At 41.7% G+C, this 9,085-nt stretch overlaps 1 protein-coding gene across 8 annotated transcripts in view; it reads left to right on the top strand.

Moving 5' to 3' along the window:
- Positions 1 to 906: 906 nt before the first annotated feature.
- TPX2 (TPX2 microtubule nucleation factor) overlaps positions 907 to 9,085 on the top strand; it is a 54,022-nt gene continuing 45,843 nt past the window's right edge. For 3 of the 8 annotated variants that reach the window (XM_055435117.2, XM_055435133.2, XM_055435093.2), the window contains exons 1-2: positions 983 to 1,267; positions 4,613 to 4,726. The gene's annotated coding sequence lies outside the window, so the exon portion shown is untranslated. Of the gene's footprint in view, positions 1,268 to 1,289; positions 1,595 to 4,612; positions 4,727 to 9,085 lie in introns of those variants that run through there. The other 5 variants (XM_055435125.2, XM_055435099.2, XM_088843879.1 and 2 more) reach the window with 3 other exon arrangements.

Raw genomic sequence — 9,085 nt, 5'->3', positions numbered from 1 at the left:
GTATCAGCTGAGGGGCTAACAGAAAACACAGATTGCTGTGCCCACTCTCAGAGTTTCTGATTCAATAAGTCTCACGTGGGACCTAAAATTTACATCTCTAACAAGTTTCCAATTATACTGATCATCTGGTCCTTTGAGGACTACTGGTTTGGAGTAATGCTTCTCAATCCCGGCTGCATATGAGAATTGCCTGAGCACTTGAAAGTGCCAGTGCACAAGCCCCACAGACTAATTAAAACAAAATCCCGAGGAGGGTGTGTGTGGAGTGAACGTTGATCTTTTTGTTCTTGTTGCTGCTATTACCTCCTAAGTGATTATTGATGATAAACAGGACTAGATGTTCTTAATGCAAATCCCACCTTCTCCACTCAAAAAAATGTGATTTTAAACAAGTTTACTCAACTTGTCTAAGCCTTTGTTTTCTCTTAACATCCGGGCGTGGACTTGGATGAAGAGTCTGAGAGACTCCACAGTTGGCAAAGAAGCTAAGGGGCAGTCTATGTTGCATTGCAGGGTGAGTGCTAGGTCTCTTCAGTCGTGTCCCACTCTTTTGGACCTATTGACGTTAGCCCGCCAGGCTCCTCTGTCCATGGGATTCTCCAGCAAGAATACTGGAGTGGGTTGCCAAGCCCTACTCCAGAGGACCTTCCCAACCCAGAGATCGAACCCGTGTCTCAGGTCTCCCGCGCCGGCAGGCGAATTTTTAACCACCTATCCCAAATAGTTTGTAGCGGAGCATTCTGGGCTTTGTAGTAACTTCCTTCGTCGAGTTGTTGCAACTGGTTCTCGCAGTTACACTACATTTCCCAGAAGCCTTCGGGGCCGGTTGTTTTCTTGTCCCTCACCCTGACTTCCGGCGTCGCCTGGATTTCAGGGGCCAATCGGAAGGCTGGGACTGCCGGTTCCCGGCACGCTGATTGGTGCGTTTGTGCAGAGTCTGCGTTCAAATTTTTCAACGGTACTGAATGAGTCCCGCGGCGGATTTTCGCGGCGGTCGCTTGACAGCGCTCGGCTGAGGTGAGCAGTGAGGAGGGAAGAGGAGCAATTGGGGCGCCCGGCGGCCTTCACCCTAATTTCAAGTGACTGGAGGTTTCCGCGTGTGGAGGACGCAGCTCCTGGAACGTGTAGTGCGGGGGTGCCGCCCTGACCCGCGGAGGTGCCGCCCTGACCCGCGGAGCAGGAGCGGAGCTTCCGGCCTCCCTTCCCTTCGCGACAGGATTTCCCCGTGAAGTTCGGCGGGACCGGGTCTAGCAGGTTGTGTTTGCAGGTAGAGGCGGAGGCCAACGTGGGAAATAGAAGAAGAAATTAGGCCGAGGCTGTGGGCTAAGGGTAATGACAGTTATCCAGCACACAGGCAATAAGCGTTTACTGGACTCAACACTGTGTGTTTTCTCATTTAATTTTCTCCTCAAACCAGTGAAGTCGGTGCTAGTCTTAGCCCTCTTATAGGAGGGAAATGAAGCCTGTAAGCTAGATAAATTTCTAGAAATGGGTGATACAGTAGCCCACCCTCAAGACGTGTGGGGTTTGGTGGAGGAAAACAGGTGTGGCCACGAAACAACTGCATCTCATAACTACTTTGTAAAAGAGAAAGGTAAAGGAAGTGAGGACATAATTGAAGGCGTGAATTGACTTTGTGTTGGGGGATTTAAAATTCATTCGGTTTTATGAGCCCTCCCCCTTTGTGTGCATCACTGGGTATTATTGCGTTTCTAATTTCCTGCCCTAAGACACTTAACAGATTGGATTGGAAAGAAAAAGTGAACCAGATTATAATATTGTAGGATTGTTTTTCTCCCTGTTTTCTTCATTGCTGCTGCTGCTGCTAAGTCGCTTCAGTCGTGTCCGACTCTGTGCGATCCCATAGACGGCAGCCCAGCAAGCTCCTCTGTCCACGGGATTCTCCAGGCAAGAATACTGGAGTGGGTTGCAATTTCCTTCTCCGGTTTTCTTCATTGGTGGTTTCTTTTTCTCAAAATTTTCTAGTACTTAGGTACCAAGACCTTCCAATCAGTCCAGCTTAGGACAAGATAGCATCTGAGTGCTCTACAGATTTTGCTTTTTTTGTGTTGCGGCCTCAGTGCATCACACCCCCTGTCAGTTCAGTTTAGTTGCTCAGTCGTGTCCGACTCTCCGCGACCCCATGAATCACAGCACGGCAGGCCTCCCTGTCCATCACCAACTCCCGGAGTTCACTCAAACTCATGTCCACAGAGTCGGTGATGCCATCCAGCCATCTCATTCTCCTCCTCCTGCCCCCAACCTTTCCTAGCTTCAGAGTCTTTTCCAGTGAGTCAACTCGTCACATGAGGTGGCCAAAGTATTGCAGTTTCAGCTTTAGCACCCCCTGTCAAGCCACCCCTAAATCAAAACTTGAGTCCCTTTGGTTGGTTGTTTTGGTTTTGTACTCTGGGTGTGTCAATTCAGTATTAGGGTGTCACTCTTGGGATCAAAATTTTTGTGACTCCCAGCTCACTTAGCTAACGGATCTTTGAAGTTATACTCTGTGCTCAGATTGGTGTAAGATACTGTGTGTGTACAGTCAAAGGGTTTCTGGTATGCTTGAGGACAAAACTATCACATTGACAAGTGACAATTAGAACAAGACAAGATAGCATCTGCATATTCTAGTTTTTGTGTTGTAAGCATCTGGCAGTTTAGAGGTAAGGGAGATTGTTGAGGCTTAAAACAGACAAAGGTAGCTTTGTGAAGCAGAGGGGACACAAACTGCTCATAATAAAGAGAGTTTAGTTAGGAACCGGGGCGGTCTTGGTGCATGGAAAGCACCCATTTAGTATCTGTTGAACTGGAAAGGCAAGAAGGTGTTACCTTAAATTGACTACAAAATTTCAGGTATGAAAAACTGAGTATATTGAATTAGGTTGATAAATTTGTTTAAACCTTCAAGTCATTTAAATAAAATAGTTATTTTGGCCAGCCTTATGCTTAAGTATGTGCATTCTGACCTTAATAAAGTTACCTTATCCTGTAGCTGCAATTTGGCTCAGAGGTTAAAGCGTCTGCCTCCAATGCGGGAGACCCGGGTTCGATCCCTGGGTCGGGAAGATCCCCTGGAGAAGGAAACGGTAACTCACTCCAGTATTCTTGCCTGGAGAATCCCATGGACGGAGAAGCCTGGTAGGCTACAGTCCACGAGGTCACAAAGAGTCGGACACGACTGAGCGACGGAACGGAACGGAAGTGACAGGACTGATGCTAAAGCTGAAACTCCAATACTTTGGCCACCTCATGCGAAGAGTTGACTCACTGGAAAAGACTCTGATGCTGGGAGGGATTGGGGGCAGGAGGAGAAGGGGAGGACAGAGAATGAGATGGCTGGATGGCATCACCGACTCAATGGATGTGAGTTTGAGTGAACTCCGGGAGTTGGTGATGGACAGGGAGGCCTGGCGTGCTGTGATTCATGGGGTCGCAAAGTGTCGGACATGACTGAGCGACTGAACTGACTGACTGACTGAGGTGACAGGATTAGTGGAAGGGTCCTTTATTTCTTATATAGGCACCAGGAGAGGGTCAGAGTTCTCCCATATTTCCTATGTGTATTTTTTCTTTAGCTTTTCCCTAATTCTTTTGGAATTGTTGGGGAGGAAAAGAGGAGGAGAGTTTTGTGGGTTTTTTTTAGAAAGTTTTGAGTTGTTTTTTTGGTGTTCAGTTTGTGGCTGAATTGTGTCTTCATTGCGGCACATGTGCTCTTTGTTTTGCTGTGCTCAGACTTTCTCTAGTTGTGGTGTGCGGGTGTCTTCTCTTGCAGACCTCAAGGCATGCAGGCTTCAGTAGCTGTGACTTGTAGGCTTAGTTGCTCCATGGCATGTGGCATCCTAGGTCCTGGACCAGGGATTAAACCCATGTCCCCTGCATTGATAGGCAGATTTCCAACCTCTGGACCACCAGGGAAGTCCCCAGGAGGAAAGATTTAAATGTCCTTTGGCAAACTAATTTTCTTTGCCGTGGGTAAAGATAAGAAGCAGAATTTACTCCAGGGACATTGAACAACCCAATCAATTCTGTGAATAGATCTGTGTTTGAGACAGTTCATCTGCCAAGGAACTTTGTGAAAAAAGTATAGGTAACTGGAAGGGGTTCTGTTTTTGTTTGTTTGCATAAAGAAACTTGAATGGGGGAAATTAAAGATTAATGAGAAAGGTATAAAATTGTATGTAGGAGCAAACTTTAGAAATTTTTTTTATAAAATGCTGTTTCTACTTTTTTAAATTAAAAAAGGCAGTAAAATTTTTTTTCATATACAATGTGCCTGTTCTTTGTCCTGATATTTGAATAGGACACACACTAATGACCCCTTGATGTTAGTGTTCCTCAGTTGCAGGCTATGGAGAGGTTGCTTTGAAGTGGAAGTATGTAACAGCAAAAACACAGGGACATAGCACATATACCCTAAAAAACTTTAAGAACACTTTTACACTAATAAGTTTGGCGTTCAGGGGGCATCATTGCTATTTAGACCTTAGCTGTCAGAAGTACTCTGGTTTTAAGCATGGTTATCCTTGGTGTTTTATACCACCTTCTGTTCTCAGCTAACCTTTTTTGCTACAAAGAACTTGAACTTGTTTTTTCATCTTTCTGCTTCTTTCAGATTCTGGAAAAGAAGTATTTTCTGGACTTCAGAATTTCAGAAGAGAGGTGAAAGAGTATATTGCAACTTTGAATAATATCTGTAGTCAGGGGTACTGACCGGATTAAATCACAGGTAAGGCTGTGTTCACAGTATTACATTGAAAAATAAGGGGAACACTAATAGCTTAAAAATTATTTAAATAATTTTTGTTCATATTTATAACATAACATTTTGGAAGAAAATTTATTTAATATGGGAAAGAAAATAATGTCACCCACTATCCTGCTTCTCAGATAAGTTATGGCTAGCATTTTGGTAGATTTCTTTCTAATTTGAGGGTGGATAGGTAACGTATATTTGGTTTTAAGAAATCATGCACTCATAACTATCATTTTTTTCCACTTTATAATTAGGCTACAAAAATTTTGTCGTTTCATTAAAATTTTTGATAACATAATTTTAATGGCTAATATATTATTCCATTATATAGTTCTGCTGTAGTATTTTACGCAGTGGAATCACTGGTCAAAAAGAATGCACATTTTTAAGACTTTCATACGAAACAAAATTGCCTCATAGGAAAATTGTGCTGATTTACCTATCCACTGACAGTGAACATCACACAGGCACAATTTTATATTTCTAAAATATTTAATATTTAGATTCGCAAGGTACAAAAATCAAAGTGATATAAAAAAATTAGCATTCAGAATCTTCCAACCCTGTCACTGTCTGTCTCACCCCTTGCCACCTCATTGGTGATCATTTTTTGGGGTGTCTGCTTTCCAAACCGGACACCTTTTGAGGGTGTCATTCTCTATAAGACTGAGGGAGATTTGACTAGGATTGTAACCTCCTATAGCCCCACTGTCAGCCCTTACAAAGTCTCTTAGCTTCTTACTTTTAGAACATCGGAACACTTTGGTAAAGGTAAGAGTTGTTATTTGGTCTAGAGGTAAATGGCATCTTTGATTTCTATCCACGTTCTATTAGTCATGTAAGAGTGAATTATGGTTTATAGAGTTCTGTGGATGAATAAAAAAAGTGGAACTGAATTTGTAATCATTCAAAAATGAAATATGAAAGTTTGGAAGGAAAATGATAGAAAAGTGTGTTTGCTTGAGATTTTTGGACAGTGATGAATTAGAACAAATGTCCTTGTGTCCTGTGCTGACTTCTAAGTGCTTGGACAGTGAGAGATTGTCATTGGATTTTAAATTGACCCAATTTTGGAAGCTTCATAGATCTGTTTCTGTAAACAGATCTGATTTCAACATAGAAGTTAGCAAACAAATGTGGAAACACAAAGTCCATTAACTTCCTTCAGACTTGGTTTGTGACTTTGATTAACAATTAAAATTGCAGTCTGGATTATGTTGCCATTTGCTGTCTCTTGCTAATCCTATGTATAGGAAAAAAAGAATGTAGGTATTTTCTCCCTGGGTAAGATGAAAATAACTCAACTCTAACTTGTGGTAGTGTAACAAGATATCTTATCCCTTGTGGAAATAGGAGAGGGTGTCCCTGGGGAAATGGCACTGCCTGGGATGGGACCATTTTAACTTAACTCCGCTTCTAATGAGATCTTGACTTACTCTATTTATTCTATTGTATTACCATTTATTTAACTCATGATTTTCCTCCAATAGAACGAGGCAAGACAGTTCACAAGTGAACTGTGAAGTATTTGAGATCATCTATCACACCAAAGTCTTTGTTTTGCTCAGGAGCTGCTGGTCTGCTATTTCAGCCTTGCTTAGAATGCACCCTTTTCCAGCTTTCCTCCACCCTGCTCTGAACCTGCACCTATTGATTTATAGAGCTTGTCATGGCTGGTTATTTTTGGTTGGAGAGTGAAGAGAGACAGGGAGCCATGGAGGTTAATTTCAGTTGAATGTGGAAATATGTTACATTGCTTCTTTTACAATCTTTCTCAATTGCATGCTTCCCTGTATGTGTTTTCCTTTTCCATTTATTTCTTCTGCTAGAAAAAGTCAGTGTATCACTTCCACCAGCAAACCTTCTCTGACCCTCCTTCATCTACTACCCTTTTCTGCACTTCCACAGTTCTGTTTGTTTATCCCTCCTTACTGCAAACATCACCCTGTATCACAATTAACTGTGAGTTCCTTATGGGGAAGGATTATATGTATCTTTTCAGACTTTGTTTTTTGGAAAGAAGAATAAGCTATGTGATATGATGGATGGCACTCAATAGTTGGTTTTAAAAGGAACCTAACTAGCTCATAAGTTAGGAGAAGCCTTTCCTTCAGGTCTGTCATAGGATTATCTGTCAGGAAGAGCTATCTCTTCACACAGAATATTTAGTTTTGCAGGAGTCTGAAGCTGTGGTAGATTCAGGTAATTTTGAAATGTGAAGCTGATTCTCTTGCAGCAGCTTGATTTGTGTTGGGGAATGTCGTTGACGCATGTGCCTTTTTTTTTTTTTTTCAGTGAAACCTGTTGACAGAAATTCAATCTTGATTAAGGGGTGCAGGAAGGCATCCAATTCCACCCTGCTTGGGGCTCTCATTTAAACAGTTGGCTTTGGCCTGTTTCATTTCCCACAAGGCTTTTAGTTTTTGAAGGTTTCACATCCTAATATTATTTGTGGCAGAGGCGCTGTAATGAAGCTAGCAGTTGCCAGTAGTTACTTTTGGTTTTGTTCATTTACTTGTGTAGTCACTCTTTATTGAGGAGAGTCAGACTTCTCAATGGATACATATTTATTTGTTCCTTTTTTTTGGTAGTGGGCTAGAGGGGTGTACTAGACTTTTGATGGCTCAAAAGATTTTTTGAAAAAGAGATCATTTTAAAAATTAGTATTTTAGTTTAAAATTTTTAACTTACATAAAAATTAGGTATATTTAGGTTTGAGCCCCCTTTGCCTTTTAACCCCCACTGATCAAATGCAGTTCTAGACTTCAGAGCACATCCCTCCTTCTGATGCTTGAGTAGTCCCTTTTACTCTGAACTATCCACTGAGAAATTCAGACAAACTTCCATCTTGTTTATAGCAAAACTTTATATGCAAGAATGCAAACTTAGAAAAAGAGAAATTAAAGGGTGATGTTTTAATTTATGAGAAGATTCAGCTCCAAGCTTTCTTGGTATACTTAGAATAGGGTTTTTAATTTACCAGGGTGTTCTTTTTGCAAAACTTGTTAAAAATGCTTAATTTTTCTGTGAAGAAGTTTATTTTTGTATTTGTCTAACAGGCTTCTCATTTTTGAAGGAATATTGATTGGAAAACCCTGTATATTATAGTGACCTCAGATTTTGTAATCCTATAGACTGAGTCTTCTAACTCAGTACTGCTACCTGCCGGTTTGGGATCCTGGAGTAGCTTGGATCCTGGAGGAACTGAGTGAAGTCACTCAGTCGTGTCTGACTTTTTGTGATCCCGTGGACTGTAGCCTGCCAGGCTCCTCTGTCCATGGGATTTTCCAGGCAAGAATACTGAAGTGGGTTGCCATTTCCTTCTCCAGGTGGTCTTCCCGACCCAGAGATCGAACCTGGGTCTTCCGCATTGCAGGTGGGCTCTTTACTGTCTGAGCCACCGAGGAGTAGCTGAGTCAGTTCCTTATTTGTAAAACAGTGATGGTGATACCTACTCTCTGTTGTGTTCAGTTCAGTTCAGTTCTGTTCAGTCGCTCAGTCGTGTCCGACTCTTTGCGACCCCATGAGTCACAGCACGCCAGGCCTCGCTGTCCATCACCAACTCCTGGAGTTCACTCAAACTCATGTCCATCGAGTCAGTGATGCCATCCAGCCATCTCATTCTCTGTCGTCCCCTTCTCCTCCCACCCCCAATCCCTCCCAGCATCAGACTCTTTTTCCAGTGAGTCAACTCGTCGCATGAAGGGGCCAAAGTACTGGAGTTTCAGCTTTAGCATCAGTCTGTTTTGTTAATACAGTTTAAATGAGATAATTTATATGAAGTGCCTAGTAAAGTGCTTGTACTGCTGACTGTAGTACACAGTCAGTATTTGGAAGTTATTATCTAAATAGTATTGTCTCTCGCTCCTTGACATTTGATATTGATCTACATAAATATCTATTTTTAAGCAAATAGGAGAGGCAGTGGATAGTGTGGTGTATAAGGCCACTCCCTTTAGGACTTGTCTGAGTTCAAATCCTGGCTCTGCTACTTATGTGTATGACCATGAACAGATAGTAAATCTCTCTGTGCCTCAGTTTCCTCATCTGTGATATTAATAATAGTACCCACTTTATACAATTACTGTGAGAATTTAATGGAGTTATTACATGAAAACACTACACAATGTCTGCTTGTCATAATTACTCCATAATTAATAGTTATTACTATTTTTAACTTTGCTTTCAAAGTTTTTATTAGGTCAATACACAGGATTTATACAGAAACATTAACAAAATATTTATCATTTGGATATGTGAAGTTAGTAGCCAGTTTATAGACCATGTAAATGGGAAGCATTATTTCCAAAAATAAAAAAGTTTAACAGTTAT

Source organism: Moschus berezovskii, chromosome 15, assembly GCF_049115385.1.
Source record: "Moschus berezovskii isolate FMDL1 chromosome 15, NW_MosBer_1.0, whole genome shotgun sequence".
NCBI classification, from domain to species: Eukaryota; Metazoa; Chordata; class Mammalia; order Artiodactyla; family Moschidae; genus Moschus; species Moschus berezovskii.
This window is presented reverse-complemented; position numbering and strand designations above follow the sequence as displayed.